Below are 18,609 nucleotides of genomic sequence, written 5' to 3'. Positions count from 1 at the left end.
TAGAGGGTACAGCTTTCGCATCATGAATCCAAGGTCGGCCTAGGAGACAGCTGTATGCAGGAGTAATATCCATTACTTGGAATTCGACATTAAAGATAGTGGGCCCAATTTGGATTGGAAGACTGATTTCTCCCGCCACTTCTCTTTTAGAGCCGTCGAAAGCTCGAACGATCATGTTGCTCGGGCGCATTTGGACTCCCTTGATTGTCATTTGGTCGAACGTTCTCTTTGGCATTACGTTCAAGGAAGATCCATTATCCACCAAGACCTTTGCGATGTGATACTCCTTGCACTTTACAGAGATGTGAAAGGGCTTGTTGTGGTTCGGTCCCTCAGCGGGGATCTCTTCATCGGTGAAAGAGAGGTGATCATTAGCCGTGATGTGACTAACAATCCCCTCAAATTTGTCTTGGGAGATAGTATGCGACACATATGCCTCGTTCAAGACTTTCAACAGAGCTTGCCGATGCGGTTCGGAGCTTAGGATCAACGACAACAAAGTGATCTTTGCTGGTGTCTTGTGAAGTTGATCCACAATGGAATACTCGCTTTGTTTGATGATTTTTAACAGCTCATCAGTCTCCTCCTCGGATTCTCTATCTTCCTCGGTTTTCTCCTTTTCTTTTTCTTTCCCTTTATTCTTGGGAGCTTTGTCATGAAGATCTTCGGGAGTGTAGATCCTGCCACTCCTAGTCATGCCCCCAAGTCCAGCGATGTTAGAGATATCGCTGTCGGCAGAAGAATGGATGTCGTATATCCATGGCAGAGCCTTATTTGATTCGTAGGGGAAAGGCCTTGGAGTAGTGATCCTTAACGGTGTCGGACCTTCCCCTTTGTTTGTCTTGATTACCAACAACGGAGTTGACGTGTGTTCGCTTGACGCGGTTGTTGGCTTGCATTTAATAACGAATGGCGTGCGATCCATCTTGAACATACGCATCGATTAATTCTTTCTTTTTATTAATGTTTATTAATGAATTACTAGGAGGGATGTATGAAATGCAAACCTAGATCCCTCCATGATTTTCGATAAGAATGCATGATATGATATGATGACGTTGAATATGCATGCATCGTGTTTATTCAACTAAGCATTATCATGTTTTTAGGATGTCCCTAAGATGATGCATGATATTGCTTGGTTTGGATAAATAACCCTTTTTTTTTTTTTTTTTTTTGGGTATTTTTATTTATTATTTTTTTTTTTGGGTGAAAAGGGAAACTACCTATATGAATGTGATGAAGGTAGATGTTAACACCATGCAATGGAAGATTCTTATTCCTATTTATTCTTATTTTAAAAGAATAGGAATGTTGTATGTTTAAAGAAATGCAATGTATGCTCATACAATGTCACATAATCAATGCACAAACAATTCACTCATCCACGAACAGTCACGAGCGAATCACAAGGTAGGGGTATCCTGCAGAAAGGTGCATATTCAAGGTGGTTCTAACTGTTCTCACCGGTCTGAGGCCCCCAAGGTGCCCCCATTATAGGGACCCAATTCCTCTCGTCGTAAGCCGATGGAAAGCTCCAACGCACTGTCGGACTCGAGTTCATGGTTATCACCTTGAGTGATGCTTTCCGACAACGGTCTACGGGCACCTATAGACCCATTCGACAACCGGCCGTACTAACATCCACTCCCTATGGCTTACCACTCATGCCCCCGGGTATAGAGGGAACTGTTGTGTGCAAAGGTTTGTGTGCAATTTATATTTCAAACAATTGCAGAAACTAAACATACAACAGTTATTAAAGCCATATAAATAAAGCATGTTATCATACAAGCGAGGGGTAATAAAGTAATTTTAACTATTATTTGTTAAAAATAATCTGTCACTAAATGGGACTGACTCTCGAGGCTTCCCCAGTGGAGTCGCCATCTGTCGCCACCGGCCCGAAACGGGCTTTCGGCATTCGCGAAGGATGGTTGGACTCTTTTATTTGTTTAAAAATATGGATTGCTAGAATGACTTATTCTCAAACTGAGACCTCGTCAAACGAGCAATTTTATTAAAAGGCTCACCAATCCATGTTAATCCCAAGCGGGACCCTCCATGGATTAGCGGTTTTCATAAAAAGGAAGGGTTCATGGAGTCGCCACCAATGTTTTACTCAAAACATTGGAAAAAGAGGTTTAAGGCAATCGATTCAAAAATCGACTTCGGCCATTACAACCAGAGTCGGGTAAGGGAGTCGGTTACGCGTGGGGAAGGTGTTAGCACCCCACAGCGCCCCTTTCGGGTTCCCTATGACAGATTATTTAAAAATAATAGTGCGAAATTACTAAATTACCCCTATTTATTCTAAGCAATTATAAATTAACTATCTACATGATGACAGTTTAAATATGTACACACAGAAAGCGGTAAAAGAAGGGACTTTAAAGAGATAAACCTTTGAAGCGTGCTTTCTTATATATCTTGACAGAAATTGGGAAGCGTTTTGGCGTTCCCTCCCTCTACAAGACCGCTCGCTCCCTCCTATAAAATTTTAACTATGGAAATCCGGAGGATTTCCCTTCGACTAGGTTCGAGACTCAAGCAAATGGCTCGTGACTCAAGAACTTCGTCGGATCAACTCTCCGAGTGATTTCTAGGCAGAGCACTGCTCAAAAAAACCCAGAATACTCAAGAAGAGGGTTAAAACTCAGTGTAAAAGTGTAGAATGACGTCCAATTGACGTCATATTTATAGGGATGAGGCGCAATACGGCCTCTGGGGGTCAATACGGTCCGTATTGAAGTTTTGAACTACAATACGGCCGTATTGAATTCAGTACGGCCGTATTGAAGTTCAAAAAACCTCAATACGGCCGTATTGAGTTCAGTGCAGCCGTATTGAAGTTCAGTGCAGCCGTATTGAGTTCAGTGCAGCCGTATTGAAGTTCAGAAACTTCAATACGGCCGTATTGAGTTCAGTGCGGCCGTATTGTAGTTTAAAATGTTCAATACGGCCGTACTGAACTTTTGGGAGGCCGTATTGGGCTTCATTCCCTCCACTTTCTTATTTTTTGCTACTCTAAGACCTCTAAACCTACAGATTGTCATCCTAGGGTCTTCCAGGAGTCCTTCCGGCTGACTTTCCTTTGGTCTTCGAGAGTCTTCAAGCTTTATTTCCGACCCGGACAATTTTAGGGGTCTACAAGGGGTAATTTAGTAATTTTGCGCTATTATTTAATAAATAATCCGTCATAGGGAACCCTAATGGGGCGCTGTGGGGGTGCTAACACCTTCCCCACACGTAACCGACTCCCTTACCCAACTCTGGTTGTAATGGCCAAAGTTGATTTATAAAATCAATTGCCTTAAATCTTTTTCCAATGTTTTGAGTAAAATATTGGTGGCGACTCCAAGAACCCTAATTTTTGCGAAAACCACTAATCCATAGAGGGTCCCGCTTGGGATTAATATGGATTGGTGAATCATTTAATAAAATTGGTAGCTCGACAAGGTCTCAGTTTGAGAATAAGTCGTTCTATCAATCCACCACTTTTCAAAACTTTAAAAAGAGTCCAACCATCGTCGCGATTGCCAAGGTCCGTTTCGGCGGGTGGCGACAATTACTAAAGGGTTCAACACAACGTATATCGTAGCTAAGTTATGTATGTAACGTACATATCTATAACTTATCAACTTAACAACTTATTCATCTTTTATTCAACTTAACAGCTTTAACAACATGTAACGTTCAACTTTTAACTTCACGTCATGTCAACTTTGATAGAAAAGAATGGCACAATCCAAGAGGGGGGGGTGAATTGGATTCAATGACCCTTTAAAAATTTATCAGAGTATTTTGGATCTTAATTTCAATCAAAACTTTTCTATGACAGAATTTCCAAACGAAGCCCTCCTAAAGACTTGTTATGAGAATATGAATGCAATGTGCTCACTTGATTAAAATATAATGAGGTTCAACAATAATGTTCAATTACAGATTTAAACCATCAAGATTCACATACACTAGTTAATCAAGTTTTATCTTCTTTAATATATTCAATTAAGCAATTACATAAAGTAAGAGATAAGGTTGAAGAAGATTGCACGTCTTTTATACTGGTTCAGCCACTCCACATGTGACCTACATCTAGTCCTTAATCAACACCTGATTAAGATTTTTTCCACTATCTTTAATCAAGAAGGTTTACAAGAAAGCACCCCTTGTAGAACCCACTACAAGAAACCTTATTACTTGAGAAACCCTTCTCAAGATTTTCCACAAAGATTCACAAAGAATAAAAGGAACGAATTCACCTGGAATTCTTGAACAAATCTTTATCTTCCCCTTTCAAGAATATGATGATGATGATCTTCTACCAAAGCTTTTCACAAACGTTTTCACTCTTGGATTTCACAAAGAAAACTCTCCAAGATGTCACAATGACTCACAAAAACGTTTTTCACAAATTGATTATTAGTTCTAACTCATGTCTGAAGTTTCTCAATGTTCAAACTATTTATAAGAGTTTCAGACACAGATAATCGATTATTTTAAAGAATAATCGATTATTTTGTTCTTCAGATTTTCTGGAAATCAACCAAGAACAATATAATCGATTATTTAGCTGGATAATCGATTATTCCAGAGAGTTGTTCCTGGGATAATCGATTATTTTGGCAAATAATCGATTATTACAGCAAGGCATTCCACTTAGCCTATTTGCTGAAATAATCGATTATATTTAACAATAATCGATTATTTTGAGTTAGTTCTTAAAACTTCATTTTAAGACTCAAAATAACTTTCCAATGTTTTTAACTCATCATCATATACTCTCTACTTAGTTTAGATAAGATTTGCTCATGCACAAAGCATACTAAGTACACAAAATATAGAAACACATTCAAAACAATCTATATCCTAAGTTCTATTACATAGCTCTATCTCATAGCATTTTCTTGATTCTTCTTTGACTTTGTTTTTGTGCTCCAAGTTGTTGTTCAAAACAATCTATATCCTAACCACACATATGCTCACACACAAACAGAGCATTTTGCACCAGCATTTCAAATCAAACTTTGGAATCAAAATCAAGTCAACATCTCAGCAAACCAAACTTCAAATTCATCAAATTTCAAATGTTCAACAATAAAGCAGATAAATTGTTCAGAAATTAACATCAATACAACCAAATTGAACTAAATTGTTCCAAAACAAAATTAATAAATCTAATTAAAACTAATCAAAGAAACAAAACATGGATCAATCCTCATCGTCCGGAATACCAAGTTGGGTCTTGATCAGTCTCACTTCATAATCCAAATCATCAAACCTGTCAAGAATTCCAGAAAACAAGGACTCATGCCTTCTTGACATTTCCATCATTGCATCCATCTTGTTGATCATTATTTGTTCAAATGGTGAGAATGGCTTCAGTTATGGTTCAGACTCCCTTCCAGGCTCAGCTTCCACCTGTGGTGGCTGATCCTCATCTTGAGAAGGAACTCCATCCTCATCAGTAGCTGGCTCCGGGGTAGGAGGAATGTCTCCTTTAAAAACCCACTTATCTTCTTGCTTCAGCATCCCCATGTGATGCAAAAAAGATTTCTCAATCTTATTTGATGCGTGCAGTACAATCTTTCTTTCACTTGTCAGATCTACACCAGCATTCTCAAAGATTTTGGACAAAAGCAAAGCATAAGGAATTGGACCGTCTTCCTTTCTCCTTGCTTTCCAGATACAATCGTTCACAACCGACACCCAATCAATCTTAATTTTCTTCTTAATCATATGCATTAACAAAATGTCATCCCGAGACATTTGAGCATGGTTGTGCAACCTCAGTTTTAACATCCAGGCAATAATGAAAGAAATTAAATGAGAGTTTTTCTTCATACCTCCCGCCAAAAATTTCTCATAGTTGGTGTTTGACGGAACCCTTTGACAGTCCCGAAAGGTTGTGAGTTCTTCAAAATCTCCAAAGTTGAATGGCTGGGGTTTCTCTACTCCAGTCCTGCTCAGATCCGCAGCCGCCTTCAGAGTTGGTCCGTCCAACTTGATCAGTTTTCCCTTCACCACTGATTGCATAACTCCTCCGTTAGTAGTGGCAAAACAGAGAAATAACCTGATCAGTTCTGGGTAGTAGGGTCCTTCCATCTCCAAGAACGCCTTCAACTCCTGATGCTCCAAAAGGGTTGGAAAGCTAAATCCTTCATTCTTGAACCATTCAAGCTTCAGGGTCTTCGGAGGAATGATTCTCCGACCAGCATACAACTCGAAGTAATATTCTTGCGCTTTCTCATCCGCGAACCACTTCGAAATCAGTTTCTCTGAGGGAAGAGGGCGCTTGCTCCCCCTTACTTCCAGCTTCTTGGGCCTCTTGGAAGAAGATGCCATGGATGGGTTTTGAGAAAGATGAAGAAGATGAGAGATTTGGGAGGATTTGAGAGGGTTAGGGTTTTGAGGGTTTGGGAGAAAATGAGAGAATGAGAGAATAAGAGAATGAGAGTGTTTTTGAAGCCCTAGCACGTTCTGGGTATAAGGGTAATGGGTAGTTTTAAGGGTTGGCGCGTAAATAACCGTTTCAAGAAATTTTAAAAGAAAACCCAGATAATCGATTATTTATGCAAATAATCGATTATTTGCATCAGTAAAATCTCTTAAAAACGAAATCTGATATGGATAATCGATTAATTTAAGGATAATCGATTATTACAGAGGGTAGTTACTCCTAACACGACCCAGATAATCGATTATTTACAGAATAATCGATTATTCCAGTGACTTCCCAGATTCCAACCTTCAGATAATCGATTATTACCCAAGATAATCGACTATTACAGTGACTCTTGAGTTCCTTCTTACCAGATAATCGATTATTGCCCAAATAATCGATTATTTCAGAGACTCTTGAAATTCATCATGTTCCAGATAATCGATTATTATCCAAGATAATCGATTATTTCCATGAATTACTTAAGATAATCGATTATATCTTAAGATAATCGATTATTCCAGAGAAGTTTTGCTTCTCAGAAATTTTAACATTTGTCAATTTTTACCAAGTCTTATTTGTCACTGATACTTTCTACCACACATATCTTACTTCGATTCTCACAACATAATCAATTCAAACTTGATTCATTGATTATTCCTAATTCAATTCTCAATTGGTTGAATCTTTCTCTTGGTAGAGGTTTTGTAAAAATATCAGCTAATTGCTTGCTTGTTTCCACAAATTCTACAACACAATCATTCCTTTGAACATGATCTCTCAAAAAGTGGTGTCTTATCTCAATATGTTTTGTTCTTGAGTGCAACACAGGATTCTTGGTCAAATTTATTGCACTAGTATTGTCACACCTCAAAGGAATTTTGTTCAACTCAACTCCATAATCTCTTAGTTGTTTTTTCATCCAAAGAATTTGAGCACAACAACTTCCAGCAGCTATATATTCAGTCTCAACTGTACTCAAAGCAACACAAGCTTGCTTTTTGCTATGCCATGAAACAAGTGCACTACCTAGCAAGTGACAAGGTCCACTTGTGCTCTTTCTATCTAGTCTACACCCAGCATAGTCTGAATCTGAGTAGCCTATCAGACTTAGTGAGACTCCCTTTGGATACCACAAACCAACATTAGTTGTACCTTTCAAATACTTAAGGATTCTCTTCACACTTTTCATATGAGATTCTTTAGGATTAGCTTGGAATCTAGCACATAGGCACACAACAAACATTATGTCAGGCCTACTTGCTGTCAAGTACAAGAGTGATCCTATAATGCCTCTATATTTTGAGTTATCAACATCAATTCCTTTCTCATCTAAGTCAAGATTGCAATTGTTTGATATTGGTGTGGCAGCCTCCTTACACACTTCCATACCAAACTTTTTCAGAAGTTCATTGCAATACTTGCTTTGACTTATGAAAATTCCATCATGCATTTGTTTAACTTGCAATCCTAAAAAGAATGTAAGCTCTCCCATCATTGACATTTCAAATTCTCCTTGCATTATTTTTGCAAATTCTTCACGAAGAGAGATATTTGTAGATCCAAACACAATTTCATCCACATATATTTGTACATATACATTGTATCATTTTTAAATTTCTTGACAAATAATGTATTATCCACCTTTCCTCTTTCATAATCACTCTGAATTAGAAATTTGCTCAGCCTGTCATACCAAGATCTAGGAGCTTGCTTCAAGCCATAGAGTGCCTTCTTAAGCTTGTACACATGATTAGGATTCTTGAAGTCCACAAAGCCAGGTGGCTGTTCCACATATACTTCCTCTTGTATAAATCCATTGAGGAAAGCACTTTTCACATCCATTTGATAGAGCTTGAAATTCTTTATAGAAGAATAAGCAAGAAGTAATCTAATGGCTTCTATCCTTGCTACAGGGGCAAAAGTCTCATCATAGTCAATTCCCTCTTCTTGATTATATCCCTTAGCCACTAGTCTTGCCTTATTTCTTAGAATTATTCCAGATTCATCAAGCTTATTTCTGAAAACCCATTTGGTTCCAATAATTGGATGATCTTTTGGTAATGGCACTAAATCCCACACTTCATTTCTTTCAAACTGATTTAGTTCCTCTTGCATAGCCATTAACCATTGTTCATCTTTAAGTGCTTCATCAATGTTCTTAGGTTCAACTTGTGACACAAATGCCATAGTGTTGCAAATATTTTTAATTGCACTCCTAGTTGAAACACCCTTACCAATGCTTCGAATTATGTTGTCCATTGATAAGTCTCTTGTGGTTTTCCATTCCTTAGGCAATTGTTCACATGTTTCCTTTGTTTTCTCAAGTGATTCACTCTCCTTAGGCACTTCATTAGGTCCATTCTCCAATAGGGATTGATCAAGCAACTCATTCAAATCTTCAATTTCATTTTGCCTAGTCACTTGCTTGTTTGACTCATCAAATACCACATGGACAGATTCTTCTACAACTAGAGTTCTCTTATTATAAATTCTATAAGCCTTACTATTTGTAGAGTATCCTAGAAATATTGCTTCATCAGCCTTTGCATCAAACTTCCCAAGTTGCTCTTTTCCATTGTTCAGCACATAGCACTTACATCCAAACACTCTAAAATAGGAAATATTAGGCTTCTTTCCTTTATAGATTTCATAGGGTGTTTTCTTTAATATGGGCCGAATCAGAACTTTGTTTAACACATGACAAGCAGTGTTAACAGCATCAGCCCTAAAATATTTTGGCAAGTTTGTTTCATTCAACATTGTTCTAGCAAGTTCTTCTAAGGACCTATTCTTTTTCTCAACAACCCCATTTTGTTGAGATGTCCTAGGTGCTGAGAAATTATGGTTTATACCATGTTCCTCACAGAATTTTTGAAACAACATGTTTTGAAACTCACCTCCATGGTCACTTCTTATAGAGGTGATGTTTGAGCACTTCTCATTTTGAACAAGTTTGGAAAATTTTCTAAAGGCATTAAAAGCATCATTTTTATTTGCAAGAAACATAACCCATGTGTATCTAGAATAGTCATCAACAATTACTAAGCCATAGTAGTTTCCACCTAAGCTCATTGTTCTTGAAGGACCAAACAAATCCATGTGAATTAATTGCAAAGGTCTAGATGTAGAAATCTGATTTTTGCTTTTAAAGCTAGCCTTCACTTGCTTGCCCTTTTGACAAGCATCACATAGTTTATCTTTTCCAAACTTGAGTTTAGGTAGACCAACCACTAATTCTTTCCTACTCAATTTATTCAAATGGTCCATGTGAATATGTGCAGCTCTCCTATGCCAAAGCCATATGTTTTCTTCTTGAGTTATTAGACACTTAGTGTTTGACATTGTTATAGAGTGTTCTAAGTCAAGCATGTATATATTGTCAATTCTTTTGCCAATGAATCTGATTTCTTTACTCTTTTTATCACATATCAAGCAACATGTATCATCAAATTCAATTTTAAAACCTTTATCACTCAATTGACTAATACTCAGTAGATTATGTTTCAAGCCATCAACAAGCAAAACATTTTGAATCAATGTTTGAGAGGAGGGATTACCAACATTGCCATGGCCAAGAATTTTTCCCTTATTGTTGTCACCATAGGTAACATACCCTTCATTCTTCAATTTCAGATTTGTGAATTTTGAAGGATCCCCAATTATATGCCTTGAGCAGCCACTATCAAGATACCAAAGTAGATTTTTGGCCCTCAAGCATTCCTACAACAAAATTCAGAGGAAAAATTTAGGTACCCATGTGAAGGGTCCTTGTAGGTTAGTTCTCAGCCTTTGACTCTTTTCAACCCAAATCAACTCTCCATTTGGAACTCTATATTTTCTAGAATAACAGTTCCTAATTGTATGGCCTTTTTTGCAGCAATAAAAGCAAGTTGTTTGTCTAGACAAGTTGCTTTTGAATTTTCTAAAGTTTTGACTTTTCACAAAAGCTACTTTCTTTGACTTAAATGGCATGCTAGTGCTTAAATTAAAACCAAGTCCACTCCTATCAAAAGTGTGATGGAATAACACTAAGGCCGAGAAGTCCAAGAGGTGATATATTGAAGGAGGCAAGAGGAATGGATTAGTGTTGAAAAATCATAGGAGGAGTAAGCCTACTTTTGGGCCTTAGCTCCTAAGTTTTTATAACATTTATTTTTATTTTTATTTGCCAATTTTACCCTTGTATTTTGGGGTTCTTAGGACTTAGAATTTATTTTCCCTTGTATTTCCCATTTTGCCCTTGTATTATGGGGTGCTCTAGATAATTAGGTTTTTAATTTTGGGCTAGGGTGTTAATTAGAGGGTGACGCATGTTTTTGGTGTCATTGGGTCTATTTTTGGTGTTAGAAAGGCTTAGGCCCAAGTGGAGGGTAAAGGTTGCATGGTCTTATCATGCACCTAGATATAGCCAATCTAAACCCAAAGATTCCATCCTTGGCCACCAAGTTGCATCTAGGGTTCATTTGCATTTCATTTGGAATGCATTTGCCTACTCTAAATGCAACCCTAGATGCCTCCCCTCCTATAAATATCCAACACCCCACACCTTGTAAATACTTTGGAATTTATGATATTAAGAGAGCCTTTGTGCCTTAATATTCTTCCTTAGTCCCCTTGGTCATTTCGGCCACCTATCCTTCTCATCTTCACCGTGAGTGTTCTCACCTTTAGGAGTGGCCTTCATCCATCAATGAAGTGAGCCAAAACCCTAGAGTACCACCTTAACATTTCATCAAACACCTAGCCTCCATAAACACCATTCGCCCATCTCCATCTCCAAGGCTAGAAACCTTGAGTTCCATGATCCAAGGAGTCCGGTCATCCCTTTTTCACGCTCTTAACTCAATCCATGCAAGGAGGGTTGTCATCATGTGGTATCTAGAGCCAATGGTTCTTCAAGGGTAATCTCTAGTCTATTTTGAGTCTTTTAAAAATCCGGTCATGTCATGGTGTCTTCTTGCTGTAGACCCCTAAAATTGTTCGGGTCGGAAATAAGACTCGAAGACTCTCAAAGATCGAAAGAAAGTCAGCCAGAAGGACTCCTAGAAGACCATAGGATGGCTATCTGTAGGTTTAGAGGTCTTAGAGTACCTAAAAATAAGGAAGTGGGAGGTTTGGAGCTCAATACGGCCTCCTTGGAGTTCAGTACGGCCGTACTGCACATTTTGTACTACAATACGGCCGTACTGAAACCAATACGGCCGTATTGAAGTTTCTGTATTTCAATACGGCCGTACTGAATTCAATACGGCCGTATTGAAGTACAAAAACTCAATACGGGCCGTATTGAACCCAGGGGCCGTACTGCGCCTCATCCCTATAAATAGGACGTCATTTGGACGTCATTCCACACTTTTTCACACTTCTTGGACTCTCTCCTTGAGGATTCTGGGGTTTTTGAGCAGTGTTCTGCCCTAGGAATCTCTCCGAGAGCCGATCCGACGAAGTTCTTGAGTTCTAAGCATTTAGCTTGAGAATTCGAACTAGTCGAAGGGAAATCTTTTTGATTTCCATAGTAAAAATTATTTTTTAGGAAGGAGCGAGCGAGCTTGTAGAGGGAGGGAGCGCCAAAAAGCCTCCTAAACTTCATTGATATATAAAAAGCACGCTTCAAGAGGTTTCTTCTCTAAAAATCCCTTCTTTTACCGCTTTCTGATTGTTGCATATTTAAATTCGTCATCATGTAGATATTTAATATATAATCGCTTATAATAAATAGGGGTAATTTAGTAATTTTACGCTATTATTTAATAAATGATCCGTCATAGGGAACCCGAAAGGGGCGTTGTGGGGTGCTAACACCTTCCTCACACGTAACCGACTCCCTTACCCGACTCTGGTTGTAATGGCCAAAGTTGATTTGTGAAATCAATTGCCTTATCCCTTTTTCCAATGTTTTGAGTAAAACATTGGTGGCGACTCCAAGAACCCTACTTTGCGAAAACCACTAATCTATGGAGGGTCCCGCTTGGGATTAACATGGATTAGTGAATCATTTAATAAAATTGTTAGTTCGACAAGGTCTCAGTTTGAGAATAAGTCGTTCTAGCAATCCACCACTTTTCAAAAACTTTAAAACGAGTCATGACCATCGTCGCGATTGCTAAGGTCCGTTTCGGCGGGTGGCGACACTTGCTTGTCTTGAAGTTGTGCTTGATAGATCATATTCATGCTATATTCTCATGGTCTATGTGTCTTGTTTTGTTCATTGATTCATGCCATAAATTTCCTTATGAATCATCTTGGTGCCTAGGTTTCTTTGTAGGATCCGTCTATTTTTGTTTAAGTTTGGGTGGCTGGAAAATTTTGTGCATGATAAGAAAAATGATGATCATGTGTTTTTATTTTATAATCTATTAAGTTTTGTCATAAGAGTATGATTCTCCCTAATTTTTCTTGAAAGAAAAATCCAAATACACATGCCTAAAGACTTTCATGATCAAAATATGATATGCATGCTATATGTTTGTTGAAATGGTCGTGGGATTTAGAGTGCTTTAGAGAGTCAATCATGCATGCTAATTAATCCTAGCATGTTCCTTGATATTTAACCATTCATGTGTGATTTGTATCTTTGCACACATTGCAAAAATCGGCCATCTTGCTTTCCTTTTCCATTTGCACTTAATATGAACATGTTTTGCTTGATAATTTGAGGTTGAAAAGTGATTATATGTGCTTATTTTACTGCTGGACTTTATTACACAAAAAGCTCAAAGAAACTAAAATTATTGACTCATTAAGCCATCACTAATTGCTAAAAGGATACTCCAAATTTTTTGCTAATCAAAATCAACAAACACAAGTGTAAAACCCAAGCAAAGGAGGAATATTAATATATAAAAAAAGCAAGAAAGTGGCTGGACATTATCATTAAAAAAAAAAAAGTGCCAAAACAAGTGAAAAAAAAATGCAAACAAAAGGGATCCTTTGCTAGACTTGTGGACTTTTGGACAATTTTTCCTACCTTAGCAATTGGAGTTATTCTTTGGACGTTTGGACTATGTTTTAGTGGCTGAATGAGACTTTAAAATTTAACATGTTAAGTGCAACATTTTATCAAACACTTGCTACTCAATTCTAGTGCCATTCTAGGAATTAATCTTTTGAGTACTTGCCTTTCTTAATGTGCCTTAATTTTAGTTTTTGTGTCTTCTTTCTACTCTTAAGTTTTGTCACATATATCTCTACTTGAGTTTAGCCTTTTTAATTGTGCCTTTTTAGTTTTATTTCTTTGGACTCTTGTACTCTTGGGTGGTTTCTTCTTGATCTAGGTGTGGAAAGCTCCTAAAACTCATCACATACACTTTTGGTGAATTGATTTGAGGAGCTGTCCGATTTGATTCCAAGACCTTTGGAAGGATTTCTACTATCAAAAAGAGTGCATACACATTGAGAGGCTAACTTTTGGTTGTTCCTTGTGAAGGGGTGACAAGTGGGAGACTTGAAGACTCAATTTCTTGAATTGTTTTATCTTTTGCACCATTTCTTTTAGGCCACTTATATTTGGCCTTTGTTTATTCATTTTTGGTTTGTAATTGGCCATTTCTAAACCTCTTCACTTTGGTTTTAGTTCGTGTAGTTGAAGGTGATTTGAAAACCTTCACCTAGGACTTCGACTAGAGTATGTTTTAAGTGCTTTCCTTTTGCATGTTTTATAGTTTTTGGTAGTATAATTGTTAGGGTTTTAACTTTGCTTCCAATTACGTTTAGAAGGCTTGCTTTGCCTACTAGGGGTAACGTGCACACACACACTTTATTGTTGTGCCAACTTGTTTTGTGAGAAAAGTGGAAAGGGCTTTGTGATTTTTACTTGATAAGGCTTGGTTTTTAAGTGATTCCTAGTAGTCCACCTCCCTTTGATAGTTCACTTTGTACACTTAAGCCTTTTCCTACCTATCTTGCACCTTAAAAGCCTTTTTGAAAACCTTTTATCAGTCACTCTTTGTGAAAACTTTTTCAAACCTTTTTGAAAACAACTTTGTAAAAACCTTTTTGGATCAAAGATGAGTGATCATTCTAGTGTCCATGGTCATAATTCTTGTAGTTCTAAGTCTAGTGTTAGGGATGAACTTAGGCAACTCAAAGAGTACCTAAGAAGAAAAGAAGAGGAAAATATAAAAAAAGAGGAAGAATTGAGAAGAAAAGAAAAAGAGTTTGAAAAAAATAATGCGGAAATAAAAAGGTTACTTGCAAAATTAGTTGAGAGGAGAGAAACTAGTGGATCCAAACATAGGGTTGTCTCAACTAGGTATCAAAATTCCAAAGAGGTTAGAATCCTTAAGAGTATGCATGAGGAAGAAAATACAAAAAGAGAGGAAGGACTTAGAAGAAAAGAAAAAGAAAAGAAAATAGAAAAGAAAGAAAAAATGAAGAAAAGTATAGAGAAAGTTCAAGAGTGGTTAGAAAATGAAACACAACCAACACTCTTAGAGAAGAGTAAGGAGGATAATGTTTCCTCCAAAGGGCTTATGCTTGAAGAGAGTCACTTTCCCATTGAAAATGATTTAAAAGAAACTCTCTTTATTCATCAAGACCTTAACTCTTTCTCTCACATTGCCACTAGTCATGAAGTGGAGATTCAAAAACAAGTCCTTTTTAAATAAAAAGAATCTCAACTTCAAGATTTAGTGAAGAAGAAGTGGACTTCACTTAGTCCCACTTCTTGTGCTACTTCCTTGGTGGTGCCCAAGGAAGATAAGCCTTCCTTCTTTAAGACTTTCTCCACTTTAGTTCCCTTCATAAAGCACCCTACTTTCGATTTGTATGATTTGTTGGATACATCTCATGGTGTCCTATTTTCTATTTTTGATCTTGAGGGAAGTTCAAACTTAATTGAACTTAACTTGGATACTTCCCTACAAGACAAACTTAGATTATATGAGTTTTCTAAACTTCTCTTAACACCTTTTTCTCATATGTATCTAACAAATTATGCAATACAAAGTTGTTTAGGTAATTTTTTAGTTAAGTTTTCTTTATTTTCCAATACATACCTAGGTCATTACATTGGGCACTTCCAACAAGATATTTTAGTTTTTAGGACTAATACATTAGTGTGCGATAGTTTTAGTCTTTTTACCTTTTTATGTTTTAGTTATACACCTAGACTTCACCGTGGGGAGGATCCTATCCTTAACATTAGAAAGTCTAGTCCTTTTAATTTAGACAATCTTTTTAGCATTTTTAGTAGAACTCCTCTTAGACAATCTTTTCGCGACGATGGTTGGACTCTTTTTAAGTTTTGAAAAATGATGGATTGTTAGAACGACTTATTCTCAAACTGAGACCTCATCGAGCTAACAATTTTGTTTAAATGACTTTCACCAATCCATGTTAATCCCAAGCGGGACCCTCCATGGATTAGTGATTTTCGCAAAAAGAAGGGTTCTTAGAGTCGCCACCAATGTTTTACTCAAAACATTGGAAAAAGGGATAAGGCAATTGATTTTCGCAAATCAACCTTGGCCATTACAACCAGAGTTGGGTAAGGGAGTCGGTTACGTGCGGGGAAGGTGTTAGCAGCCCACAACGCCCCTTTCGGGTTCCCTATGACGGATTATTTCATAAATAACAGTGTAAAATTACTAAATTACCCCTATTTATTAGAAACGATTATAAGCGGAATATTTACATGATGAAAATTCTAAATATGCAATGCAACAATTAGAAAGCGGTAAAAGAAGGGATTTGGAAAAGAAACCTTTAAAGCGTGCTTTTATATATTTAAACAGACGTTAGGAGGCTTTTTGGCGCTCCTTCCCACTACACGCTCGCTCGTTCCTTCCCTAAAAATAATTTTTACTCCGAAAATCAAAGAGATTTCCCTTCGACTAGTTCGAATCCTCAAGCTAAATGCTCAGAACTCAAGAACTTCGTCGGATCGGCTCTCGGAGAGATTTCTAGGGCAGAACACTGCTCAAAAACCCCAGAATACTCAGCCAGAGGGTCCAGAAGTCTGGAAAAAGTGTGTGAGGACGTGCAAATGACGTCCTATTTATAGGATTGGGGCGCAATACGGCCTGGGAGGTCAATACGGCCCGTACTGGGTTTTTGAACTACAGTACAGCCGTATTGAATTTGGTACGGCCGTACTAAAGTTCAAAAACTTCAGTACGGCCGTATTGATTTCACTACGGCCCGTACTGAAGTTTTTTGAACTACAGTACGGCCGTACTGAAGTTCAAAAAGTTCAGTACGGCTGTATTGAGTTCACTACGGCCGTATTGCAGTTCAAATGGCTCAGTACGGCCGTACTGAACCTCTGGGAGGGTGTATTGAGCTCCAATCCTCGCACACCCTTATTCTAAGCTACTCTAAGACTTCTAGACCTACAAAGAATCATCCTAGGGTCTTCCAGGAGTCCTTCCGGCTGACTTTCCTTCGGTCTTCGAGAGTCTTTGAGCTTTATTTCCGACCCAGACAATTTTAGGGGTCTATAGCTGCCCCCCCTTTACTTAGTCGAACGACTTTTTGGTGTACCGGTTGACAAGTAAAGGAGTTGACCCAATTGTCCGGGGAGTAAGCCATCCTTCCGACTTGTAGTGTCTTCTGGTGGGAAAATTGTTGAGTGGCCTCTCCAGGTTGAGTATTAGTCGTCGCCTCTCCAGGCTCGTGCATACCTCCATGTTTCTGACGACGGGGTAGCTGAGTACCGCCTCTCCAGGCTCGTGCATACCTCGGTGTTTCTGACAACCTCGGTAGCTGCATACCTCCGTGTTTCTGACGACGGGGTAGCTGAGTACCGCCTTTCCAGGCTCGTGCATACCTCGGTGTTTCTGACAACCTCGGTAGTTGCATACCTCCGTGTTTCTGACGACGGGGTAGCTGAGTATTAGTCGTCGCCTCTCCAGGCTCGTGCATACCTCGGTGTTTCTAACAACCTCGGTAGCTGCATACCTCCGTGTTTCTGACGACGGGGTAGCTGAGTACCGCCTCTCCAGGCATGTGCATACCTCGGTGTTTCTGACAACCTCGGTAGTTGCATACCTCCGTGTTTTTGACGACGGGGTAGCTGAGTAACGCCTCTCCAGGCTCGTGCATACCTCGGTGTTTCTGACAACCTCGGTAGCTGCATACCTCCGTGTTTCTGACGACGGGGTAGCTGAGTATTAGTCGTCGCCTCTCCAGGCTCGTGCATACCTCGGTGTTTCTGACAACCTCGGTAGCGTGAGTTTGCCCTCTCCAGGGTCTGCGGTTTGCCCTCCCCAGGGTTGCATACCTCCGTGCTTCTGGTCACTTTGGTAGCGTGAGTTTGCCCTCTCCAGGTATTTGTGATGATTTTGTCTCCACAGTCCACGATGCTGCTTCGACGGTTGTTTTTGATTTTGGTGCCGCTGAGGGCTGGATAGCGCAGGGATCCGTCTAGGGGATGTGCAGTTACTCATAGGTTCTTGTGTCCCAACTTTCCATTGCGTAGTTGGTGCCCACTGGGGAAATTCTGATTCCTTGGGGATGTAGACACAAAGATGCTCTTTCTTATGTGAGCGGTGCCTTATGGTTGGCTGACGTCCTTTCGACGGTGGTGGAGTATCCCGGTTATCCTTATTCGGGTGACACTTTTTGATTTTCTGGTTTTATTGCCTCTGCGTAGGCTGTTATCCGCTGGGGGATTCTATTGTGATGATTTTGTCTCCACAGTCCACGATGCTGCTTCGACGGTTGTTTTTGATTTTGATGCCGCTGAGGGCTGGATAACGCAGGGATCCGTCTAGGGGATGTGCAGTTACTCATAGGTTCTTGTGTCCCAACTCTCTATTGCGTAGTTGGTGCCCACTGGGGAAATTCTGATTCCTTGGGGATGCAGACACAAAGATGCTCTTTCTGAGGTGAGCGATGCCTTATGATTGGCTGACGTCCTTTCGACGTTGGTGGAGTATCCCGGTTATCCTTATTCGGGTGACTCTTTTGATTTTATGGTTTTGTTGCCTCTGCGTAGGCTGTTATCCGCTGGGGGATTCTGTCGTATTGATTTTGATTGGCCTCTTCTGTTAGGCGGATTATCTTGACATTCGGTTTTTTGGTTGAATACCGAATTCCGCTTGGGGAATGGGTATTGATCTTTTTGGATTTTCCTTCTTTTTTTTTTTTTTTTTTTTTTTTTTGGAGGAGTGCCTCTGAGTAGGCGAATGGAGATTGAGGATCTTATGTATCCCAGAGTATTA

The sequence above is a fragment of the Cajanus cajan genome, chromosome 9, assembly GCF_000230855.2.
Source record: "Cajanus cajan strain Asha chromosome 9, NIPB_CcT2T_4, whole genome shotgun sequence".
Lineage (NCBI taxonomy): Eukaryota > Viridiplantae > Streptophyta > Magnoliopsida > Fabales > Fabaceae > Cajanus > Cajanus cajan.
Note: the sequence above shows the minus strand (reverse complement) of the source record.